This window comes from Rissa tridactyla, chromosome 21 (genome assembly GCF_028500815.1).
Source record: "Rissa tridactyla isolate bRisTri1 chromosome 21, bRisTri1.patW.cur.20221130, whole genome shotgun sequence".
Taxonomy (NCBI): Eukaryota; Metazoa; Chordata; class Aves; order Charadriiformes; family Laridae; genus Rissa; species Rissa tridactyla.
Window position 1 is genome coordinate 5,094,543 of NC_071486.1, and position 23,993 is coordinate 5,118,535.

Here is a 23,993-nt window from a genome sequence, read left to right on the forward strand (position 1 = left end):
TGCGATTTAAAAAATGTGATTTAAATCTGAGTAGGAAACCTAGATTAAAACTGACAATTAAAATATTGTTTTGCAATTATGTACTTAGTTATTTTTCCTACTGGGGGGGCTGCTCACTGGATGCAAATCATTAAAATGTGTTGTCCTACAAGATGCGTGTACTACACTGACCCTACTAGAAGTTGTTTTGACATTTATGTTAAAAATGCTTGTCTGAGCAAATACAGAGCTAGGTAGGAGTTTATTTTGATTTATTTTATTTTATTAATTTTTGGGTTCTTAAAGTTAGAAATGGAGAAGAGCATGTTTCTTTTTTACTAGTTTAGTTTCTATTCCTGTTTTCTAGCTGTCTTTGATGGAAATGGGAATTGAAGTCAGTGTAAAATTAGAGGCTTATATGTTCTTTCATTATTTACCCCATCAAAATGTGCCCGATAGATACCAGTTTGTAGTCACAATATTTGTGAATTGGATGCAATAACAAGAAACAAAGCTTTAGAATTAGTAAAGCACATCTTCTCACTGCTCAGTTCTTTCATGCATTAGAAAAGAAATGTTTCCGTTCCTTTTCATAACTCAGACCAATAAGAATGGGTAAAATGGAAAGGAGCCTTCCCTGTGTGCAGAGACCGTTACTGCCAAAACTCAGCTCACCTCTGGAGGTGCTTATGCAGACACCTGTCAATTCAGCCTGCAAATGGGGTCCCAAAAGTGAATTGTTGTCATGGCATATAGATTTTTTTTGCTTTTTGCCTTATAAAATGTTAAATATGTGAGGTTAAGAAGAGCGGAACTCTGTAAATGGATCACAAGGAGCTGGGAAAAGGGGGTTTCCTTCCTGAATTAGTGGCGAGGGCAGCTATGAGTTTGTCTGAAGATATTCATCCCTTGCAGCCCCGCTTTCCCTGCCCAGGGGACTACAGAAGTGGCTAATGGAAGGTGCTAATCCATCTCCTGCCTTCCCTTGAGAGGGAGGTGTAGGTGGGCCAAACAGCTCAAAAATACCCATGACAGTACGGTAACAATCCTCTCCCCTGTCACCTCATTTGTTTCAAAGTATGGGTGAGCTTCCCTTCTCCACCTGACTTCAACCCTTCAGGAGCTGCTTTGACAACTGGGATCGTCATCCCTCTGCTTTTAGGTATCGTATCTCAGGGAAGACTTTTGAAGTTATAAGCTCTTCTGAAAATTTCACAAAACTTGCTTTACATCTCATAGATCCCTTGGTTCTGAGTTGGATAGTGATTTGGCTCTACAGAAAAACTCAGGAGCAGTAAGACCTCTTGCTTTTCTTAATTCCAGAGATGTGCTGGTCTCTCTGCCACAGTGGGAAAATGAGATGGTACTAAAGACATGCTTAAATCCAGAAGTGTGGTGCTGCCTACTCATTAAATATGCCATTACATAAAAATTTTGGTGTCCTGATCAAATTTTGACTTCACCTGGGGGAACCAGCATAGAAATGGTGTTAACTCTGGTTACGGAGTATTTGGTATCTTTTCTCTTGTGTTGTGAAATGATGCCATGAACCAGTCTCTGTGGGAGTGAGGTGAATCAGGTGTTGGTGTGCTACATAAATTGTAAAGTATCACCTGCTTCTTTGATGAGAAAACTCAGATTTTTTTTTTTTTTTTTTTTTGCTGGCATTTGCTGTGTTTTTTTCTGCACTCCTTTCTGGCTGTGCATTGGAAACTGTGTTTAGAGGCTTCATTTAAAACCACTAATCTGCAAACATGTGCTTAAGCACTTTAAATAATTAGTAATAGAATGATTGAGCTTTGTTTAAAAATGTAATAGTCTTAAGTTGTTAATCAAAAACTATTTAAAGAATAGTTTGGTTATGATTCATAGATCATTGTTATGCAAAATTTTGGTTTTCTGTTGCTGAATGAATGGTAATTTTTCTTGTAAAAGGTGTGTAGGGGTGACAAGGTGCTGATGAGTGAAACTTTGAGTTCTCCCATGGCAGGGAGATATAGGTATTTGTTTTCTTCCAACAGCCGGTTCTTTGCTTCTCTTGGATTGGAGTTAGCTCTTTTCATGGTTTGTGCATACAGCTAATGGCAGGGGACATCAACATGAGGATGAAATGAATTTCTGAAGACGAAGACTATTTACCTCTTAGACATCAAACTTACTGTGCGGTGGTCAGGGGACACTGAGGGAGAGATGTGTTTCTTCCTAATTACTTGTGCAGTGTGGTTGAGGACGTGTTTTGCAGGCTGTAGGTACTGGTGCAGTGCATCCATCCTTGGAGGTTGCTGGAACCAGACTGGATACAGCCTGGAGTTACTTCATCTGACCTTATAGCTGACTGCCAGAGATTGGGCTGGACAACCTTCTGGCTCCCTCCCAACCAGAATTGTCCAGTGATCCCGTGGTCTGTACTATCTGGAGGTTAAATTACAAACTTGCTGTCTTCTGCAGGAGTGAATTAACCTGCTGAGGTGTCCAGACAGGGTGGTTTTCCCCAACAACTGCATTGACCTTGAGTCCTTTGCCTTAGACGATGCAGGCAAAGTCTGTATTGTGTTTGGTTGCATGGCTGTGCCGTCTGCACTTGGAATGTTCCACGCCATTGGTGAGGAACGGAGAGGTTACCAGTGTCAGTGGGCTCTTCTCGCAAGACTTGTTGAGAGCGCTTCTCTCTTTGAGGAAACTCTGAAATGGCTGCGTGTCATGCAGTAGGAATTCTCCTGACAAGATGACATGGGGTCAGCAGGGGAGGGAAGTGCTGCTTTGATATGTTTCTGTACCATGTGCTCACAAAGATTATGAGTTCTGTGAAGCTGGAAAGTGAGATTCTGTGGTCTCCATATGGAGCCTTTGATATCTCAAGCTCATCCCCTTGTCTGGATTGTCTCTCCCAATTCCTTTGTGCAAGTTGCGGTAAAGCAGAGATAATTAATTTATGCTGTGCAGTGTGTTCCATGTGAGATTTGGATGCTGCCTATCTATGCCCGACCAAGGACTGTCAGACTGTTTTTTGGTTTAGTGTATTAAATTGGAGTGTACATTTGCTGAGGAAAGAAAAGCCAATGATTTATCTCTTAATTCTTATTTTCTTTCTCCTCAAGTCCCATGAGAGCCTTATATTTAATTAGTTTGTATAAAGCTTCAGTAAATAGCTTCATGGTTTGGGCTACAGAAATTTAATACTGAAATATTTTACACAGCGAGGGTTCATAAGCCACTTCTGTCCTTGACTAGTCTAGGAAAGGTTAAAATGCATCTCTTGCAGATCTTGCAGCACAGTCCAAAAAGCGCTAGGAATATGAAAAATAGATGAGGTAGTTTATAGCGGGAGCAAGCACAGCCCAGAGGTGGCTGCGTAGTTATTTAGCTGAGTGCATCTTGAACTAAGAGAAGATGGTTGGTAAGAGGAACTTTAGGCAAGCCTAAAGCTGCTATGGGATTCAGGCTACTATAATGTCTAACACTTTCTTTATAATCTCCCCAAAATTGCTGATAAATTTCAGATAAGTCCCTTTTTCATCTCTGGGTTGAATGGCTGATAGTTGATTTGATCCGATTGTGATCTTTTGCCTTAAAGGCTGCTTAAAAATGCCTTAAATCCTGCATACAAATCTCATTTGTGTGCTACGTCTTTGGAGCACCTTGAGTGATGGTCGTCTGTTTTTACTACTGGTAAACTCTTAGGAGTGGTCTCTGGGTGAAAGGCATGACTGGGGCAGCAGCTGCAATTTTGGGGATAGGAAGTGTGATGCTTTTGGTAGTGATTTGAAACAAAATTGTGATTTCTCTCAACTGTTGAAAGTTTTCTTGTTAACACTGTACATGCAGCGCTTGTCTAGAAAGCAGGTATTTTTAGAACTATCTTTTGATTTTTTGATCAATAAATTGAAATATCTGTATTTATTTTGCTAAATCAGTGCACCTGGGGATTTTCAGTACTGTTGACGTTACGTATGTATGATGATTTCTCTTTTGTGTGTGTCTCTGTTCCGGTCACCACGTTGGTCACTGCACACTATTGCTGTGTTTGCAGATCCCAGCACCACATATGTTCTTTGGGGAGTTACCACTCAGCTCTTGGCCATTTCTTTGGGAGCACCTATTTAATACACCGTGTAAATAGACTTTTTGGCCACGCACCCTGACGTGGTGGAGAGGAATAGTTTTGAATTTTGAGATTTGAGTTTGTATATATGAGATTACGATTTACATTGAAAATGTAAAACTACCTTTTAAGGGGTTTTTACAGTTAATCATTACTCTGTGTGTGTAAGTGATTCCATTTGTTTGCAACAATGACTTGCTCCAGACTCCGGCTATGGAATTGCTGTAGGATCATCTGGTTTTCTGCAGTTCTTGATAGTGTTAATCCCTTGAGTTTTGGAGCTGGATTGGGCCAATGAAGCAGCCTGCTGCCAGAAAGGGGGAAGGGGCTGTTGGGAGACTGGTTTGATGTTACAGCAATAGTTTCTATTTCTTTTTGTCCTATGTGCGGTTCCTACTAATGGATTATTAATGAGGACGGGAAGAGGTGAAAGAATGTAGAATCTTCCTTCTTTCCTCTCCATCTCCAAAATCCCTCTGTTGCACAGTCATCATGTATTGCAAGGCTGGAGACCAAAGCTGACCAAAAGACCTCAGTCCACTGAAGTGTTGCAGTTTCTTCCGAAAGCAGAAGGAACTGCCAGTGTAACTCCAGTAGGGTTTCTATAAAAAGTTTACTAGTGATAGCCAGTTTTCCCTGACTCCCAACTAAGGGAGCCCCATGACATTTTTCCTTAGCTCTGAATGATTTCCTTTCGTGGTAAGGGTACACATTAGTATCTTTCTCTTTTTCTGTTAGTTAAAAGGCTTGACTTTTTTTTTTTTTTTTAATGCTTACTAATTTTTGCCCATTTTGGGAATTTACTTGGAAGAACCAATTTGCCTGGTCAACTTTTTTAGCTGTCTTTATGAAGAGTGAAAAATCTAAACCTTTGAGATGGAAAGTATGTTTAAACACATGTTCTTTTGAACAGCTTTTGCTATGCCATGCACAGTTGATATTCATTACTTATGACTTTATTTAGTTCATTTTTGTATGACTTTTGCAGATTTCATGCTTTCTTTTTGAAAATGTCTACAACATCATGGGAGTCCTGCTCTCTGAATATTGGCAATGTTTTCTAGGCAGTGGAAGCAAATACAGAGTTATGGTTTGATTTGCTGAGGGATAAAAAAAGTATGGGAGAAGATGGGAGGCAGCGTCTTGACTTATCTGAAATTCCATCATTAGAGACCATTCTTCATTTCTACTTTCTCCTTTTCTTCCAGAAGAGCAATATTATAAAGACAAAACAGGACCTTCTTTTTTGTGAAATCTCTAGGTAGTGGTCAGCTAAACTCTTAATGTGTTGAAACTCTGAAGAGATGTGGATATAGAGTAACTGTGTTAAGGAAGCTCAGCTGGTATTTTTTCCAAGTAGATGCTGCAAATGGATTTGAACCATTTAAAATATTATTTTTTCCCATCAAGGTAACTATTTACTGTTGTTAAACTCTAAAGCTTCTGACCCAGTCATTTTGCTCTCAGTTGATATGGTGAGAGTTAATCATTGCTTGGGAAAAAAGTTAAGGGGCTGGGAATTAAAAAAAAAAAAACCAAACACAAAAACCCCCAACAACGTAATCACTTCCTCTGCAATTCTGAATGTAAAAGGATCATGTGTTTACAAGAGCTGGAGTTATTTGGGAGCGCTGAAGCAGCCTGGGCATGGTGCTGGGATGGCAGCGTACAGCTGCGGGGACAGGCAGTATGGCAGCAGAAACGAGCCCAGCATTTGCTGTTCTTTAACCAAGCAAGGCAGCAGAAATGGAAGCAAGTATAAACGTAAATGTGAGCTGTGGTGGGGTATAAATCTCAGCTGATACGCCTGGCACAGCCATGCAATTTAATCTAGTGTGCACCCTTTTGTATGCAGCAGCATGCGGCACAGGCTAGTGCGGTAAATCTTTGGCATGAACTACAAGCAGCAAATTATCAAAACATTGATAGCGTTCCCCTTTGTCCTTTAATGAGCGCATTTTCCCCAACATTGTCTCTCAAGGTGTTGCTAAATGTAGTGTAAAAATTCTTAGGTCTTAAGTGTTTTCAGCATGCCACAGAAACAACTTTTGCTTCACATTTATTTCTGTGAAATCAGCTGAATTAGGCCAGGGGAGCAGCCTTATCCTGTGGCACATAAGCAGCTCGTGGCTTTTTGACTCTTGAGAAGGAGCCAAATAAACAGATTAACTGTAAACCAAGAGTGGATTTTAATCTACAGTCATGAAGTGCTGCAGCAGGGCGATTTGGTCAGTCCTGCTAATTTTGAAGTAGGTTTTTGATTTTTATTTTATTTATTTTTTTTAAATCATAGGACTTTCCAGGAAGAGCCTTTTGGCTTCCCTTCTTTTAAGTAGGGAAGGGTTTTTTGATTTGTTTTTGTACCACTGTCATTAGACAACGGTTTTCATGCAGAGAGTAAGCCATGGAGCTATGCAATTTATAGATGGGGAGTGCTTGCAAATTGAATCTACTTTAAATAACATCAGTTGTTGTTTGGGAATTAGTCCCTGACTCTTTCCTTGGCCAGCTTTCCAGTCCCACTGCAGGGACATGCTCTGATGGTCCCGCGAGGGAGGGGTGTCTGTTCCCGACAGACCTGGAGCTGCCAGAGTTGCTAAACTGCTCACTCTGAACAAGTGAATCGATTGTTTTCTAACCGAAGATCCTAAACCTCAGTCAATCAAAACAGTTCTGTGTCATTGGCGGGTTTTCATAAGCAAACTGTACAGGGTAATGAATGCGTTTTTCTTGCTGAAACTTTTATTTGCTACCTGAAAAGGGAGAGGATGATTGGCAGCACAAACTTGGGCTTATTCTACAAATGGGATTATTTAGAAAGATATTTTTCTATTTTCTTTGGATTTTAGCCTCTGCATGGCATGCCGGTGGCATGAGGCAAGGCTGAAAAGCTGCATTTGTTCAGCTGCAGGTCATATCATTATTGATCCCTACAGTAAAGGAGAGTACAGGGCTTTAAGCTGTTGTTATAATGTGTCAAGGTTTTTTTCCTCCCTTGCATTTGCAGCTTGAGACTTAGTAATGATGGATGGGGTGCTGTTCTGTTTCTCATTTCTCACCCTCCCGATTTCCCATCCGTCCTGTTCCACCACTTCCAGAAACGGTGAGGACGGTGCTGCAGATCATGTGGTGAATGCCGATGTTTTAATCACCAGCCCGTTCAATTTTGTTCAGAGTGTGTCTGGATATTGCAATAATAAAATATGATACTGTCTGCTGCTGGTGGAGGCTTAGTGGTGAGAAATCTTAAGGGGAAACCCAGTTTGTGGTAGTAAGTCCTTCACAGCAATTGTTCTTTGTTGCTTTAGTGATCTGAATGAAATAAGGTAGGGTTTGTCATTTCCCTGTCACCTATTATATTTAGGCATTAAGTGATCCCCTCATTCCCCTTCTCAGCAGGGAGGGAGTGATCCGTGCAGGGCGGGAGGAAAACAAACTGATGGACAATTTCAAGGAACCTTCTGGGCTGTGACATGTTACGTATGATTATGCCTTTATTTAAGGGAATATTTAAGATGCCTGTTGGGTGAGGTTTGAATATAGTGGGATAAATTACTGTTGTGTCTTTGAGGATGCTCCTGCTCATTAGCACTTAATTTGCAAAGTTGGGTGTTACGGGAAATTCCACAAAATCCTTTTCTTTATGCAGGTTAACACTGGGGCAGTGCTTTTGCTATTCTACTGCTGAGAGTACCTGGTGTCCAGAATACATTTTGTGTGTGATGTTCTTCCTTTTAGCCAAAAAGAAAAAAAAGGAAAAAAAAAAAAAAGAAAAAGTTATTCACATGTTTCATTACCACTGCTTGTTATTAAAATATGAAGAAATTTTACATAGGGACAGGATTATGGGTCCAAGGAACTTCCACTCAGCTACCAGATGTAGTTACTCACCTTGGGCAGTCCTGTGGAAGCCACAGGCAGATGGTGGCTGTTGTGCGCTCACTGGAAAACAGCAGTTCTCCTTCCTTCATCCCAATTCATCTAGTCAGGGCTGTCTTAAGTGTTTTACTTGGAAATCACAGCTATGACAAGTTCGCTTCTCCTAAGGCTATCAATGGCACTACAAATATCCATCCAGGCAGTGTTGGTCAGTGAACAGTAATGAAGCTCTCTAGAAAACTGATGCTCTTCCACCTTCTTGGAAACCCACAGCGGTATCATATGCCTTTAAGGCAGAATTTGGACACACTGCACAAAGGCAAGGCAGGGTGAAGTTCACTGAGATGCTGATATGCCTGTCCTCTGAAAGGGTTGCTTTCCTGGCCGGAGCATTTGGCAAATCCACTGACAGGGTTCTTTGTTATTTATTTTTTTTGTCATCAGTAGATGTAAATTCAGTTCTACGGACCATAAGGCAGGTATATCTCAGCTGTGTTTTGAAGAGTCCTTTATGATGAATGTGATGTACTTTGAAAGCTTGGGACAGAAAACATGTAAATAAGAAGCAGACATTATTACTGTGAAAAAAAAAGAAGTCTTTTTTGTTAATGTGTGCAGTGGATATATTAATGAATGATAATGACGAGCCATAGCATATGAAGTGTTTTATGCACTGTAGAAATACAGAGCTCTGAGCAAGCTCGGGGAGGTTTTTCCCCGGTGTTCAATAACCAGTTATTCAGAAATTTAATAAATTAATATCTCTGTGAAGTGGTTTTGGAAAGGAGCCTGGTTTTGCTTTGGTCTCTTTAATGAAAGTAACTCTTCTTCACTTTTCTGTGTTCTCTCTGTCTGTTGAAGAAGCAAGCCTGCCTGCTTCATCCCATTTACCTGTTTGTTTGGGTTTTTTTTTGTTTGTTTTTTGTTTTTTTTAAAAAAGGGTAAATCACCAGTATTTCTGCTGCATAGTGGGGCTGCTTGTACTGGTCTGTGTCCCAGCTCAATGGGGCGGACTCCAGTGCTGCAGAAAGATGCTGAAATATGAACAAAAGACTTTGCCAGTAAACGACTTAAAAGTGTGCAGCTGGAAAAGGGAGGGGGAAAGGGTTTCTGTGCTGTATGGAGGGAGGAACAAATGCAACACTACAAAGGTCACAGGATACAGTAATGATGTTTGGATGGAAACTTAACTTGCTATGAATGAAATTGCGCTCTTGTGTTTTCCCCCTGGAGCTGAATGTCTAAAAACTCTGGATACTTTTTGTTCTGTTTCTTTTTTTTCCTTTTCTTTTTTTGGCTCATGTGAGCTTCCATGAGTTGTGCTATAGAAATGAAAAAAAATATGAAAAAATAGACGGACAGCACCCACACACATGCTAGGATAGGCTTAAATACACTAATCTCTATTTGGTTAATCAGAGCTCTGACATTATTAGTTTCTGGTAAATCTAGTACAACTGTTTGCAAGTCAAAGTTTTGTCTATGCTAAACAAACGTGTAAGTTTTCTTAGCAGGGAACTTATTATGTTACTAAAGATGCCAGCCCTGCTGACCAGGGTTGTTGGATAAACTCAGAACTTGAGCGGAGCACCCCTTGGAGCTGGCTCTTTGCCCCCTTGAGTCTTGATTTTATTTCCTGTGTGGTGTGAAGTCTTGTTACTGATTGCTAAATTGCCTTTACTCCCTCCATGCGCTCTTATCCCTTCCAGATTGCCTGTATTTTTTCTGAGGTTGGTTTGATCTTTTATCAATCCATATGTTGTTGTTACCTTCCATTATATGATTATTTTCTGCCTGTAATGATAAATTACTTTACCCAAAAGTGTAAGAGAAATCCTTTTATTTAGCCTAGTTGTCTAATGCCAAACACATACATATGCATTGCCTTCATACTTAAGGAATTAATCTTTACTTAGGCTTTAAATCAAATTATTTCCCCTATCCCCATCAGAATGAACTGGACAGAAGATAGCTATAAAGAGGTGCTTGCATCCATCAATCTCCACATTTCATTCTTTCTCCCAAAAAATCTTGGCTGAAAATGCCCCCCCCCTCCTCCCCCCAACATGCTGCTGGAGATTCAGGTAGTAGGTTCCTTTCAGATTTAAAACAAGGGAATAAATTCTGGCACTGCCTTCTCTGGAAAATCCCTGCAGGTAGTGTCATCTTTTATGTGTTGAAAGTAGTGACAGCTGTTGCCAGCAAATGAGAAAGTGTTTTGGTTTAGTTTTGTTTTCAGTTTTTGTTTTATTTTGTTCTGAAAATTCAAGTTATTTTCTGGTTAACATATACTCTAACAGTTGGTCATTCTTGCTGTAATTTATAAATGTGTTTGACTGTTACCGATTAGTTTCTAGCTTGAGCGTAAGAAGCACCCATGGTAGGAGTACCGCAGTACTGCCGGAGAAGGCTCCATTAGTATTTTGGGAAGGAGCTTGCGATCAACAGACTAACTAACCCATATGGGATGGATGAGGATGGGGGTTTTCTGCTGCTGGAGGTTTCTCCAGAAAACAGCATCTGTAGCTTGTGAAGTTCCATAATAGGTACTTGCTGTGAGCTGAAAGATCAGCTATAATTTTCTCTGTACCCTGTTGCCTCTTCCAGCTCACTCGCGTCGTTTCAGTGGTTTTATGATTAGGCTTCACGCAAATAGTTCTCGTTCATGCCCCACCCTCTACCAAACCCAGCGCAGCATGGCCAGCTGCTATGGCTGGGATCAAAGTGCTGCTAATTTGCTGTTACCTTTAGTTTAAGGATTCTGGATCTTGTGAAAGGTTTGCTGTTGTCCTTGCTGTAAGAAGTTGTTTGTATGTTGACTCTTTAAACATGTTTATCAGCTCATTTATCGCTGCCTCTCCTTTCAAGAAGGAGGTTGCTTTGAGACCTTACACAGCAAGGTGCATGCAGAGCATGACAGCTGCATGTACCTATAGGAAAGAGTAAGTGCATTTTCCTTTTTTTTTGGAAAGTGATCAATATTCGGCCAGCCTTGCCCGGGCTGTCTGTTGTGGAAAGGTTACGCTTACAGAACTACTTTGAATCTTTGACAGTGATAGTAAGAATAAATTAAACTCTCTGCATTAAGGGCTCTCTGATGTACAAGGAGAACAGGTTCCTTTTCTTTCCCTGTCTCTTTTTTTATATTTTTGGCTTCTAGTAGTGTGTTTCTTGAAGAGCTTATTTTGTTAACAAAACAAAGATCCTCCTGGAGTCTCACTGTGTATGCTTTTAGCTTATGGCAATAATATTAAAATCTGTTGACCATTAACTTTTTAGAGCACAGGTGCTCTCATTTCTTTTACATAGAGTGGTTTTCATCAGATATGTGGAAAGCTCTTTTATTTTTATTTTATTGTCTTTCAATGTATGAAGTATTTATTTGGGAGAGGTGAGTTTGTTTTTAGTAGCCCGAACAAAATGCCTGTTCTGTTCAATGTGCTAAACAGCTATTTGGCTGTATCATAAGTCTCTTGTGGTTCATGCTTTATTACTACATCACTTTCTAAACTGCTGTTTCACTTAACATCTTAAATTGTCTTTCAGTCTTTGTGATGACCACTTGCCAATTAGTGAAAGTGAGGATGTTAATACATCATACACAATATTTATAATTGAGAACTTTTGTATCTCTGATATTTAAAAAAAAAAAAAATAAAGCTGCCTGAAAGCCAGGGTTGTCTTTTGCAGAGTTCTCCTACCCTGAATCTTCCTGTAGCATATTTTAAGCATTATAGATATTATTCCTTGTCTACTTTGAAGCTAAATAAAGTACATTATTTCTGGGTATAACTGTGGGCATAACTGTTTGTGTATTTAAAACATGCATGTAATAACAATTTACTTTCTTTCCTCTTCAAAATTCCATCCATATTCCTTTCAAATAGCTTTACATGTTTTTATGATCATTGGAAGAACATCCAGTCTAAATTAGCACTTTTACTAGTCTGATGGTGTCAGAGCCTTGTGGGTGCTGTTTCCCCTTGGGTGAGCAGAGGCATCCCCCTGCATTTGGGGCTGGATTGGGTCGGTTTGGAGCAGTCTGGGTTCTCTGGGTTGCTGAATTAGGTCTTTCAGCAGATCTTGTGCAGTTGAATGGCATTGTGTTCCAAGGAGGCTGAAAGTAGGTAAAAAGATTAAAGGGTAGTGAGTTATTCAAAATGACCTAAATCAAGGTCTCCAGTGAGATTTATGGGATTCAGTTACAGATCTTGAAACATGTTGAGAGAACATTGAACTTTTTTTTTCTTTCTTTGTTTTTCTTTTTCTTTTTTTATGTGTAGCAATGCAGCCTGCGTGGCTGGAAAGGATGTGCCCCTTCTTCTTAAAAAAAGTTACTCGGACAGAGGAGATAATTGCATAGTTGTATATGTGTGGTTTTTACTTTTTTATTTTTTATTCTTCTTTGGGTTTTTGGAGGTGATGCAATGACAAATCCCAGCATTGTTTTGGATGAGACGGCTGTTAAGTCCAGAGGCACTCACTGGTCTCAGTGGGAACAGGGAGCAAGGGAATGCAGCTCACCGCTCAAAGTAAACTCGGTAGAGTTTACTGCGAAGGACAGTCAAAAATAGTTCCATGAATGAGTCAAAGTTTGTGCAGCATTGAATTGGATTGTCAGGTAGCTGAATTGTGTCTGTAGGTATCCCTTCTTTTGACTTTTTTCTCCCTTCTCTTTTCTTCCTCCCTGACTTCTGCCATTGGGAAATGGTTTGAGTAATAAGTAGGAAATAAACACTCCCCTGAAATTTCCTAACATAAACAAACAGGTTTTCTATTTTTAAGTGCCAGTTTTTTTATGATTCTTCCAAAGTTCTCTTTGGTCCACTGGGATTGAGTCTTGAATGAATGTTTTCTTTGAGATTTATTTTTAGGAGTTAAAGGCTTATGTGAACTTTAGTGCTGGCAAAGATACTAAGCTGCCAGTCCTAGACGTCAAATTTATATTTTAGAATTTTTAAATCTTTAAGCTGCCAAGAAGAGAGGCCAGTTGAGAATATTGAAAGAGATGCTCATTTCACTGCCTCTTGTACTGCGGTGCCATTGACATTTTCCTACATCTGTGAGGAGTACTTAGCGTTGAAGCAAACCTTCACTGTTCCCACTGAAGTTCAACTTCAGCGCTTTGAGAAGATTTTCAGTTTAAATATAAGAAAGTTTGTGAGCGTTAAATATTTCTCTTGGTGGCAGAGCAAACAGGAAACGCTTGTCGTGGCAAACTGTTTGGGGGCTGACTCCCTGTCCTTTTCTTGTGTATGACACGCTCTGGTTCCATGAAATGGCCTGGCTGGGTCCCAGGGGATGTCCTTTTTGTGTGTGTGGGGAGAGGAGTTGTGCCAGAGTGAACAGAAGAGCCCCAGCGCTGCAGAGACCTTCTCATTGGTTTTCAGGCACCGTGCTGGGAATAGCTTCTTGCTTTCTGACCCATTGAGTTTTGTCCAGCACGAGAAGGGTCAGGGAGGCTGCTGCGGGCCGCTCTTGTTAAAAGCTGCATTTTCAGGGAGCTTTCTCAATGCTCCCAAATGCTCTTAATCCAGATGAAGGTGTTAATGCTTTCTTTTTCTTGTCAGTTGGGACTAGAATAAAGATACAAAGCAATCGGATGTGTTTGAAGAAAGGGAGGAGTGTGTCAAGAGCAAAGAAAAATCCGCTTTGCCTTGTTGGTAATTAGGGTGGACTTAAAATTTTAGCAAGTGCCTGGCTCCTTGGTGATTTCATTTTCTACGTGCCTTAGCTTGGCTTGAGGTTAGACTGTTCATACTAACAGGCTTTACAAAATGGATGTTCTCTGCGTAGTGGTGACAGTGGGTATGTCTCTTATTACTGATGGCAAATTAGTTAATAATGTGGTTAGTTTAAATAAACTAATAGTGCAGACTGTGTTTCTTTCATTGCCTAAGTTAATATTTTTATACACCTACTATTAACTTTCTGGTGTGGGGTTTTTGGGGGGGTTAATTTTAGTTCTTTTGCTCAGCCAGATGCAGCTTTTTTTGTCCATCAGATCTGTAACCATCCACTCAGGCCTTGGGAGAGTTTTAACAGCGAGCAGTGATTCCTCCCTAGGAGGGCTTAAAACTGCCATTGAATGTTACAAACTCAGGGCTTGAACTCATTTTTATCAAGCTGAGCAACTTGTTTATGGCTTAATTGCTGTAATTTTGTTTTGGATAGAGGTTTCGGTTCTCTCCCGTTGGCACAGTTGTAGATGAAGTGAGAAGTCCAGTGACCACAGTAGGTGGAAGAGAGCTGGGTATTGGTGAGTTCACTTTTGGGGACTTGCTTTTTTCTTTGCTTACCAAAGGGTTCCTCAATTATGTTTTCTTTAATATAGTGTTCATATGTAGCGAGCTGCAAATTGGGAATAAGTAAAATCTATTTTAATGAGTGAGAAGTCAGTGTGGATGACTCAGCCTTCATCGTTTTTGGGTCCCAATTCCAATTCATTCCCTGCTCGTAGCAATTGAAATGTCACCAAATGTTCACACTGTCGGAAGAGCTGGGAGTGGCTCCTGGCTCCGTGATGGATTGCACCACGCTGCCAAAGGTGGTGGGCTCCGGCTCCTCCTGGCAGCTCTGGTGAAGAAGCAGGAGCCTGGATGGAGAGTGGGAGGATGAATCACTTTTCTGCTCCTCTGGACCCACACTGGAGCTGGAAGGAGCTTTTGGCTCTGGGCGGCTGCAGATAGAAGAAGAAATTTTGCTTTGGGTTTTTGCAGATGTCTTACTAGCATTGAGGCTGTGATGGGGCTCAAGTAACATGTTTTTTTAACGGCTGATATTTCTGTGTCAATTACAAATCAAAAAATTTAATATTTATAGAAATAACCCAAGTACATTGCTTTATTTTGTGAATGGAGTATCACTTCATAAATAATTATGAAGTCGTGCTGAGATGTGTGCAGTATCCCTAGGCAATGGCATTCATACCCCATGTGTGCCTACTGGTTTTGATATATTTTGACTTCCTTACAAATGATGGAGGTGAGTTAGTGTTGTCTCGTTCTTGGAAAGCAGAGGCGCAGCCGTTGCTTCTGATTTCAGCTTCTGTGACTGATGTGCTGTGTGATTTTTTGCCTGATTTACTTAGTACCCGTCATCTTTGTCAGCGTAGGTATGGTGCTGAATCAGAGAGCCTAGCAGGGTTTTAGTACTTTTATAAACCTTTTCAGATAATTCAATAGAAAATTAATGACTTGCTGTATTGTAGGTATACTAGGAGGCAGTGGTTGTAGTTGGGATATATTTACCATATGAGGGCAATTCACTGCGCAGTCTCTGTTCCATAGTTCTCTGCATTTATTTATCATGGATACTACTTAAAACCTGAACCAGGCTGAAGGTGGTGGTGGCCTGGGTGCAGTAGCAGCTCCTGGGGGAAGGTGCTGGCTTACGGACACACGTGTTGTCATTCCAGACCCGCACTGGTGCGTTTCTCTGAGCAAGATTTCCCTCCACTCCTCCTTTTAAATACGAGACCCACTCTGCACCGCTTAATTTGTGGGTAGAATTTTAAAAAATCCAGCGATCTCCAAGACTGCATTACCTCTGACTTCCCGGTCACAGAGCTGACATTCAAAGAGAAACTTGGCTTGTTTTACACTTTAAATAGCTCTCCGATGGGGAGGTGGATAGTGAGAGCACACAATACGGCCAGCACTGGCTTGTGGGGGCTCTGCAGGGCTATTATTAGATTACAATAGCCGGAATGAAAAGCCGTAGACGCTGCATCACGTTTGGGCCATTGTGTGCAAGTGATATTTTTAATTCGGAGAGACAGAGGTCTTTCAGGATCTTCCTTCTCTTACAGTCCTCGTTGAAGACCTCTTGCTCTCTTTCTTTGCTGGAGACAGTGGAGGTTATGGTGGAAAATGGCTGCTGAGTGACTGCTTTTAAAGCAGACTTAAAAATTCTGCTTGCATGGGATAATCTTTAAGATTATCTAACAGGCTGTATGCATTTTCCCCACTGAGTGCTTGGAAGTTGACAGTTTTTGCAAAGATGAGTCAACTGCAAGTTCAAAATATGACTGTCTTGATACCTTTTTGTTAATGCTTCTGTTTTCAAAAGGAGGTTCATGCATGGAAAAGAAAGGTGATGATCCGTGTATGTATTCCTCAAAAGCTGAAAACTCCCAGGGCTCTAAGCAGAGTTCATCTTAACCTTGACTCATGTCAGAAATGAAGAGGATTTCTTGGCATTTTGCGGACTCAGTCCATCACTCTGTTCAGGAGTAACAAAGCCTTAATTTTTAAGGAGCAGGTTTTTTTGACTGAGCAGGTGTAACTTCTTTGCAAGACAGTAGTTCGCTGTTTGTTCGCAGTCTCTCTGGCACAGGTTACTCGAGTTACGCATCTCCACAGATGCGTCCATGTAAGAGAGAGCCTCAGGTTCAAGGGCACATAATTTCTGACAATTGTATGGGTCAGGGAAAGAGAGAGTGCTTAAATATTTATATTGCAAAATAAAATCTTATTTGAAGCCATAGATAGACAGCTGCATTGTATTTTTCACAGTATGCTGCATGAAGTGCCTTTTTCAAGTCTGGTTTCCTCAGTGTGCCTTTTCCCTTTATCTTCCCAAGCTTTTAGTGGGAAAAAGCAGCAGTTACACAAATGGAGCATCACTCTCTCTGGTGTTAGGAGGAGGTCCTAGAAGAGAAATTTGCCAGTTTCGCAGTTGATAAAGGCATTTTTCGTGGATGCTGCTATAGGGTGGAACACCTAGTGCAAGCCCTCCGGTCACTTTGAGTCTGTTGAAATGACGTATCTGATACTTAAGAAACAATCTCAACTATCCCACAGCACTGACTATAACTTTGTTATTTGAATATAATTTTAATAGCTCTTTACCTGAATTGTTTATAGAGTGAAATCTTGGTCTGTTTCTCCATCAGCATTGTATCCTGTTTTCTTCAGTTTTGGTCAGCAGTTTTGTATCATTAGTTAATGATAATTGATCTTTGACTTTAAAAAATAAGTTGAGCCCCTAAGAATAATTGTTTGCTTTGGAGATCTGAATGTGTCAGACAAGGAACAGTTTTGTCATAAGTCATTGACGCAGTTTTCGAAAAGAGGGAACTGAAACCTCTGAGGAAAGAATTTTCTGTTCATTCTATTTTGAGTATATTGTGAAATCAAGGAAAGTACAAACTAATATTAAACTTAAAATTTAGATAGATGTGTATGCTGCAGCAAGAATGAACACTTAGGGTGAAGTATGTGGTGATCAGGAGACTGTATCCATCAGGTGGTCCTGCACTAACAGCCCTTCAGTTGTGCTGAAATACAGTTTTTGAACTGAACTGCAAGAAGAAACATTGAGCAGAGAACTGCTGGCATTAAACCATAACATTATTTAGAGTGATCTGCATTGACAGGGATTTGCTTTGAAACTCTTCTCTTGGAGTATCGTTGTCTAAAATCCTCCCTACAAAGAACAGGAGGGAAAAGTAGTTTCTCTTACAACTTCACTTTTAAGAGCGGGGCTTTCTGTAAGAGCTGCTGCAGGCTTCTGCTTCCAGTGCCTGCTGTTGGGCTCGGCCGTAGGGGAAGCAGCTGCTGTCACCAGGCACATTGGCTTCTTCCGCAGCAGGCTCTTGAGTTTGAGGAAGATCATTTGCATTGCTGAGTATGTTGGTGATGCAAGCTCCAAATGTGGAGCTGTTTGTTTCAGCCCTGTCCTTCTGTACATCAGTGTCGAGGATGTATGGGAGTGCTGTTGAGTGTCATGGTGGCTAAAAATGAAGTTTTTCAGGTGGGGTGAGGTGGAAAGCTGGAACCTATCAGGCTGTCTACAGATTGATTGGCTTGACTTCCTTCCCATGCAGTGGTTCCTTAGCTATACTTTAGAAGGAGATTAAAAGCTGGACATCCTGTTCTTGAGGAGGTTTTGCACTTCTGGCTTGCAGTGTAAGTTACTTGTAAGTAGGAATGCTGCGACGATTGATGCCTTATGCTTATCTCATTAGTGTGATGGCATTCCCAGTCCAACACAGAGTAAACTTCCAGCCGTGCTATGGGACAGCCAAATGTAACGATGGCAGCTCTGCTGAACCCAGTGCTGTTAAATGCAGGGGGGTTTCGTACAGCTCTTTTAGTCTGCCCTGTCTGCAGACGCAGGAGGGAAGGACAAGGGAGAATGCAAGGTCGGGGCGGGAGTCTCAGTTGTGCTCTGTAAACACAGGAGAGGGAAGGGGTAGGCGTTTGTCCTGCAGTGAAATGGGTTGTTGTGGTGTCAGTACTCACAGCGCTTTACGTTTGTGTTCTTGCTTCCTTTACAATGATACTGCAGTTTCACTACTTGCCCTCCACTGCATTTCCTGGTGTCTTTTTTTTTCCTATTGAAGTGATGCTAGACACTTAATAGCAAAAATACACTTTGATTTGTCCTTTTTCAGTTTTCTTCTACATGGTGTCTTTTTGCCTTCCCCTAAGCTCAACCCCAACTTCTCCCTAGAAGTAACTTGCCAACAGACTGTTGGAAGTTACCAAACAAAAAAGCCCAGGGTTCTTAAAACAATGAAATACTTAATAAGAAGACAGAGCACCTGTTTTGCTTTTCACAAACTTTATTTTTTTGGAATTGCAGTAATGGATGTAATTCAAGACTTCAAAGTTTGCTGACTGACTCCTCGCTCTTGCTGAAGAGCATCCGTACTTGCTCACTTGCTATGTAATCCATTTTCTTCAGGCAAATAAGCTGATTGCGTCCAGGTTTTTTTTGAACATAATTTTATTCCTTTTTAATTACAGCATCCTCTGCAGATGCTGGAGTGTCATAAAAATGAAGTGTGGAAACAAATGCGAAGTTGTCATGGCTTGCTCCAAATTTGAGACAGTAATTAAGCTGTCAGTGGGAGTAGTGGAAAGTTTGGCTGACTTTTTATCTGTATGTCCTTTGGCAAATGACGTATGGACCCATTAATGGGAAAGGCAAATGTGAAGTGAACTATATTCAGTGTTTTATCTGGAGCAGTGCATCTGCCTTGGCAGATAAAGGATAAAAACTACCCTGGATAATCAAGTCTAAGATTTGGGGTTTTATTTAGTAGCTGGAGCCATTGCTGATTGCTGTCAGGGGATATCAAGGTAGAAATGAACAAGAACACCTGGGGTCTGCATATTTCTTCTTTCTGGCTAGTAAGAAGAAACAGTGGCATGACACTGGTGTGAGGAGATGGCTGGTGTAGCTTGGAAAAGCAGCTGATGAAGATGGGTTGGAGGTTCCAGAATTGCTTCTACATGGTAATGGCCTAAGGGGAGTGGGGACTGATTCTTTATGGCAAATGCCAACCTGATCCTTTAATGTCTCTTAAGACATTAAAAGGCTCCCTTTAACCCCCAGTGCATTACCTGCTCTTGGGTTTTATATCTGAAAATGTTGGAATGTAAAAAGGTAAGTCATAAGTGTACCCCAGAAGGATGCACATTTCCTACCCTCTGTTTACTTTCAAAGCTTTTTCTGGCCATCTCTAACACGTTCGACACATTATTTTGTGTAATCCTCTCTGGCAATTTGTTTCAAGACGTTGGGTTTTTTTAAAGCTCTTGTCTGAAAGTTTTGTCCAGATGGTCTTGGTGTGAGTCAGACTGTAAGGTACAGTCTCTTGCTTTGATAAGGTTACACGTTCTGTTCCGATAGCTGATGGCTTTATAGCAGTAAAAGAACAGATCTCTCATGTTAATGGGAAATTACCATTCATTCTCTTGAAAACGAAAATAGGACCAGAGCGTCTGAGGCTTTCACTGCTCACTTCCCACTGTAAGTCATTCTCATGTTCCTGCGAAAGTGTTGGATTTTAAATGGTGATAACAAATCCATCTGTCCTGGCTCTTCGCAGGAATGTCTCTTGATAATAATGGTCCACCACTATGAGAATTTACAAATGTCAGTCACAGCCCTGTAGCATTAATGATTTATACACATAATGAGCAATAAAAGAAAATTAAATGCCTTGTATTGATAATTCATAATTCAAGGATGTCAATAACTGGATTTCATAAGTTATCTGAGGTGTTGTCAGCATATAAATTAAATAAGTTTTATTGAAAGTTACACATGTAACTTTATCAATGGAGATTTTACTACACCATCTGTTTTCTTGCTTCATACTGTTAAGCCCTTCCTGATGTAGGCTTTTCTTAAGTATATATATTTCCAAAAAAAAACCCCAAAACAAAATCCCCCAAACCCAAACAAAATGCTCCACCATCTTTGGCATTTTAATGAGAGTGAGAAACATGGATATTCCTGGGCTGCTTAAATCTCTGGATAAACTCATGCGCCACTGAAGGAGTTTTACGGAGCGATGTTTCCTTTCTCTAATTCAAAGTGCTTTTATCAGAGGGAGGATGGAGAGATGTCTTGAAGTAACCTGAACCTGAATTCACACTGAAACTGAGAATGACTGGCCCATAAAATACTTGGCGCTGGGAAGCCTCCTAGCTATTTCTAATATTTCTGTGCTGGGCTGTTTGGTTGGTTGGTTTATTTGGGTGTGTTGTTTTAACTCACTGGTAAATGAACCAACATAAACATTCCTTGTAGCGAGGCTGGCGGAAGAGCCGATGCCGAATGCTTTGCTCCTGGATTCCATGTTGACCTTGGCTGGCGCTGTGCGGTCCTCGTTCAGGGGCTCCTTTTGGCAGATGGCTGGAGCTTCAAATAGTCGGGGTAAATAAGTCACACCCAGTATCTGAATTGCAACAGTGAATGGGTTACGTGTGCTTTGGTTTCCTCCTCTCCAAATGGCTTTAATAAATCTTATTTAAAAAAAATAAATAAATATTTTTTGGTGGTGTTTTCTAGGGACTGAATTGTTTTTGTGGAATTGCATTAAGCAAGTGAAAAATGAAGTGAGTTGCTAATCGGGGCCCAGGTGGAGCTTGAGCTGTATGGAGGAGACACGGTACGGCCATGAAAAAATTAAAAATAACTAAACTCAGTATTGTCTTTTGGGGGTCCAGTCCAAAATTGAGGGGGAAAAAAAAAAATAAAATTGTAGTGCAGATCCTTAAGGGTTCCAAACCCCTGAAGATAAAATAATGAAGTCAAATATTCAGGACTGGAAGCAGAGCACTTGGCCGGGTGTGAAAACTCCTGAGGTGCAGTGGAGAGGTCAGGGAAGGTTCCTGTGCTTGCACATGTGAGGGGAAGCCAGGACGTGCACTGAGAGGTAGTCTTGTATATCCAAGTGATTTTTTTTCCACTCTTTCTGTGAAATACACCATCGCTGCTGTGCCTCGTGGTTGTGCCCATCTCCCTGTGCCAGCTGAGGCTTGGAGGCAGATCTTCGGGCAAAGCCTCAGTTTATCAGACGTGCTTATGCTCTTCCATTTCTCTGGGTATCGGCAGCACGAGCTAAAGGCCACCTGACATGATCTGAAGAGTAAAGCTCCTGGTTGCAGACTCTCATGCATGTTGAGGATGCTGAAGCAGAGCTTCCCTGCCTGTGCTCCCCCTCCTCGTCCTTCCAGGCGTACAGAAGACAGTTTAACTTTTGTGCAACTTTATTCAGATATTTGTAACAAGTGTGTTTTTTCTGATTTTTGCCCAGTCTTTCAAATGCTCTGTAAGAGCAGGATTATTTCCTTCCCTCTGTCCCTGCTTCCATCTGTTTGATAAACCAGCTCCTTCTGACTTCTCAGAAGTGGAAGGAAATGACACTGGACAATGTTGTAGTTTTCAGTGAACGTGTACTTGATGTCTGCTGTACGGGGGGCTTGATTTCAGGGAATACTTTGTTGTCTATTGTTGTCTATTATCTTTGTTGTCTATTATCTCATCGGTACTGGGAATCCAGATTAGTACCTGGTTGTGTCTCATATTCTGGCTTCAACTGATTCAAAGTTATATATATTAATTATTTTTTTTCTTTTGACTATTAGTCATATTTCTACATAATCATCTTAATGAATGGCTGCAATTTGTGTGGTGGGTTGCATCTGTGTTTCTCTGGAAAAAGCTTTTTCTGAGAAGTAGGTGGTTTTCCCCAGGGGAGACTGGCAGGGAGCAGAGAGAATTTTAATTTTATTTTTATTGCAGAAGTTACCTACTGTGCAAAAACTAGCTAGAACCTTATACATCTTCGAAACAGTATATGTGGTATGGTTTGCTTTTATTGAACTTTGAGTCATTTATTGTAAAAGTTGGAGCCATATAAATGATTTCTAAGTGATAAAGTGTGCGTGCCTCTGTGTGTGTAAAAAGGAGGACCTGAGTTTTAGTGTCAGTTTTCTGACAATGCACATGAAAAATAAGTGTCTCCTTGTTCCTGGTCTGGTCTAAGCTGTGCTGATGAATGGGTGTTGCTGTAGCTGACGACAAACTGATAGAAAAATGATGATTCATATAATTCGAGCTTTGCAGGCTCTGTCAAATATTAATTTCCCTCTTTATGAGAGGTGCTATAGAGTAAAATGTAAGTTCCTTTAAAGACAACAGTCCTCCACTTACACAACTGAATATTTATAACTCTAAAGGAATGACTTCTGTGTTTTCTATGGTTGTATAGGAAAAGCCTGCTCGGGATACTTTTGCTTTCATTGGGTATTCTTGGTGTAAACATCTTATGAATGTGAGCAAAGACTCGGCCAGAAAGCAGCAGGGAGACTGGAGCAACATTTTTTACATAAACTTTTTTTGTGGTTTTAGATTAGGCTTATATCAGCTGGTTTTTAGGTGTGCTATGTATGAATTAAAAACAATGCTCCAATTTGATTTCTTATGTAAACAGTTAAGACAGATTTATCGTAAACTCTCATGCCAGTTTAGAGAGACATTTCTTTGATTTTATGTAATGGTTTTGGTTTAATGGCAGGTGTTAGTTATTACAGTGGGGAAAATAAGAGGCCGCTCTGGTGGAAACTAGCTCTGTCATCAGTGTCCACTGGTACTGCGGGCAAATAACTCGGACCTTTTTGATCTTGTTGAAGTCATCTGTGAAATGTCTGTAATGATGCTTGTTATTCAGCTCTCCTGGAATGTTTATGGTTAATTAATAGTTCTCAAAACCTCCCAGAAACACGCATGGCAGTGTCTCTGCCGGGACTGACAGGGAGGCAGTGACGACTGCGTCAGGCTGAAATATATTTGACTCACCTTGTTGACTTCTTTGGACAGTCGTCTTCCTTCTCGATGGACTGAGAGCCTTACCCGGTGTTCCAGCGGGGAGGGAAGCAGGAATATAAGGAGGAGGGCTGCAGAGATCCCTCATGGTTCACTTGTCCAAGTCTCCAGGCTGCTGGCCTGCAGCTGCCTTGGGCACTCGCTGGGTTATTCGTGACCGACCAGGTGGGTCCATCCCTGCTGCGATGGGAGCGTCGGCCAGGAGCACATCCAGCCTCGCGGATCCTGGGGAGCCTCGGCTACAGGAGTCGGGAGGCATGTGAGGAGGTGGGAGGGCTTCAGGTCTTATGTCTGCTTTCAGACCGCAGCAGCTCTGCGGTGTGGTTTATCTACACAAGACCAAGGACCGTGAGGGGAGCGTATTTGTGGGACCAGGGAAAGGTTTGTTTCCGTGGCAGCTTCAGGATGCCTCTGGAATAGTGGTACTAACCCAAGGTTATCTTTCTCTGTTACATAGTTACCAGATTTTAAAGTGAAGCCTCCTCCTGTTTGCTTTTTTTGTATCTTTGAAAAATATTCCAGGTAAATTGGTGTTGGTTGTTTAAAATGTCAGTTTAAACACAAAGCAAGGGTGAAAAATCATTGATGCAATTAAAAAACCAACCCCACATTTATCTGTCTTTCCCCTAGCTGCCTAAGACAGCCATGGAGGCTGGCATCTCCTGGAGGTGACTTGGAAATTTAGTTTACTGTGCTGTGCTTGAGAAGTGTTTAGGTGTCCCTTTTTGTTCCTCTTCATTTATTTCTCCGTCATTTATGCATGTTAACGTGTTAGTTACCAAAGAGGAGAGGGAGGAGAAGAAATCCTGAGGTGAAATTAAATTAGATGCCAGCATTAATCATTCCGTTTGTATCTCTAAATGTATGACATAATTCACCAAAGGATTTTACTTTCATTGAAGAG

General features: G+C 41.0%; 1 protein-coding gene across 7 annotated transcripts in view; it reads left to right on the forward strand.

Moving 5' to 3' along the window:
• The window catches only part of SRGAP2 (SLIT-ROBO Rho GTPase activating protein 2), a 113,945-nt gene that overhangs the window by 2,546 nt on the left and 87,406 nt on the right, over positions 1-23,993 (forward strand). The gene's annotated exons all lie outside the window — the stretch shown is intronic.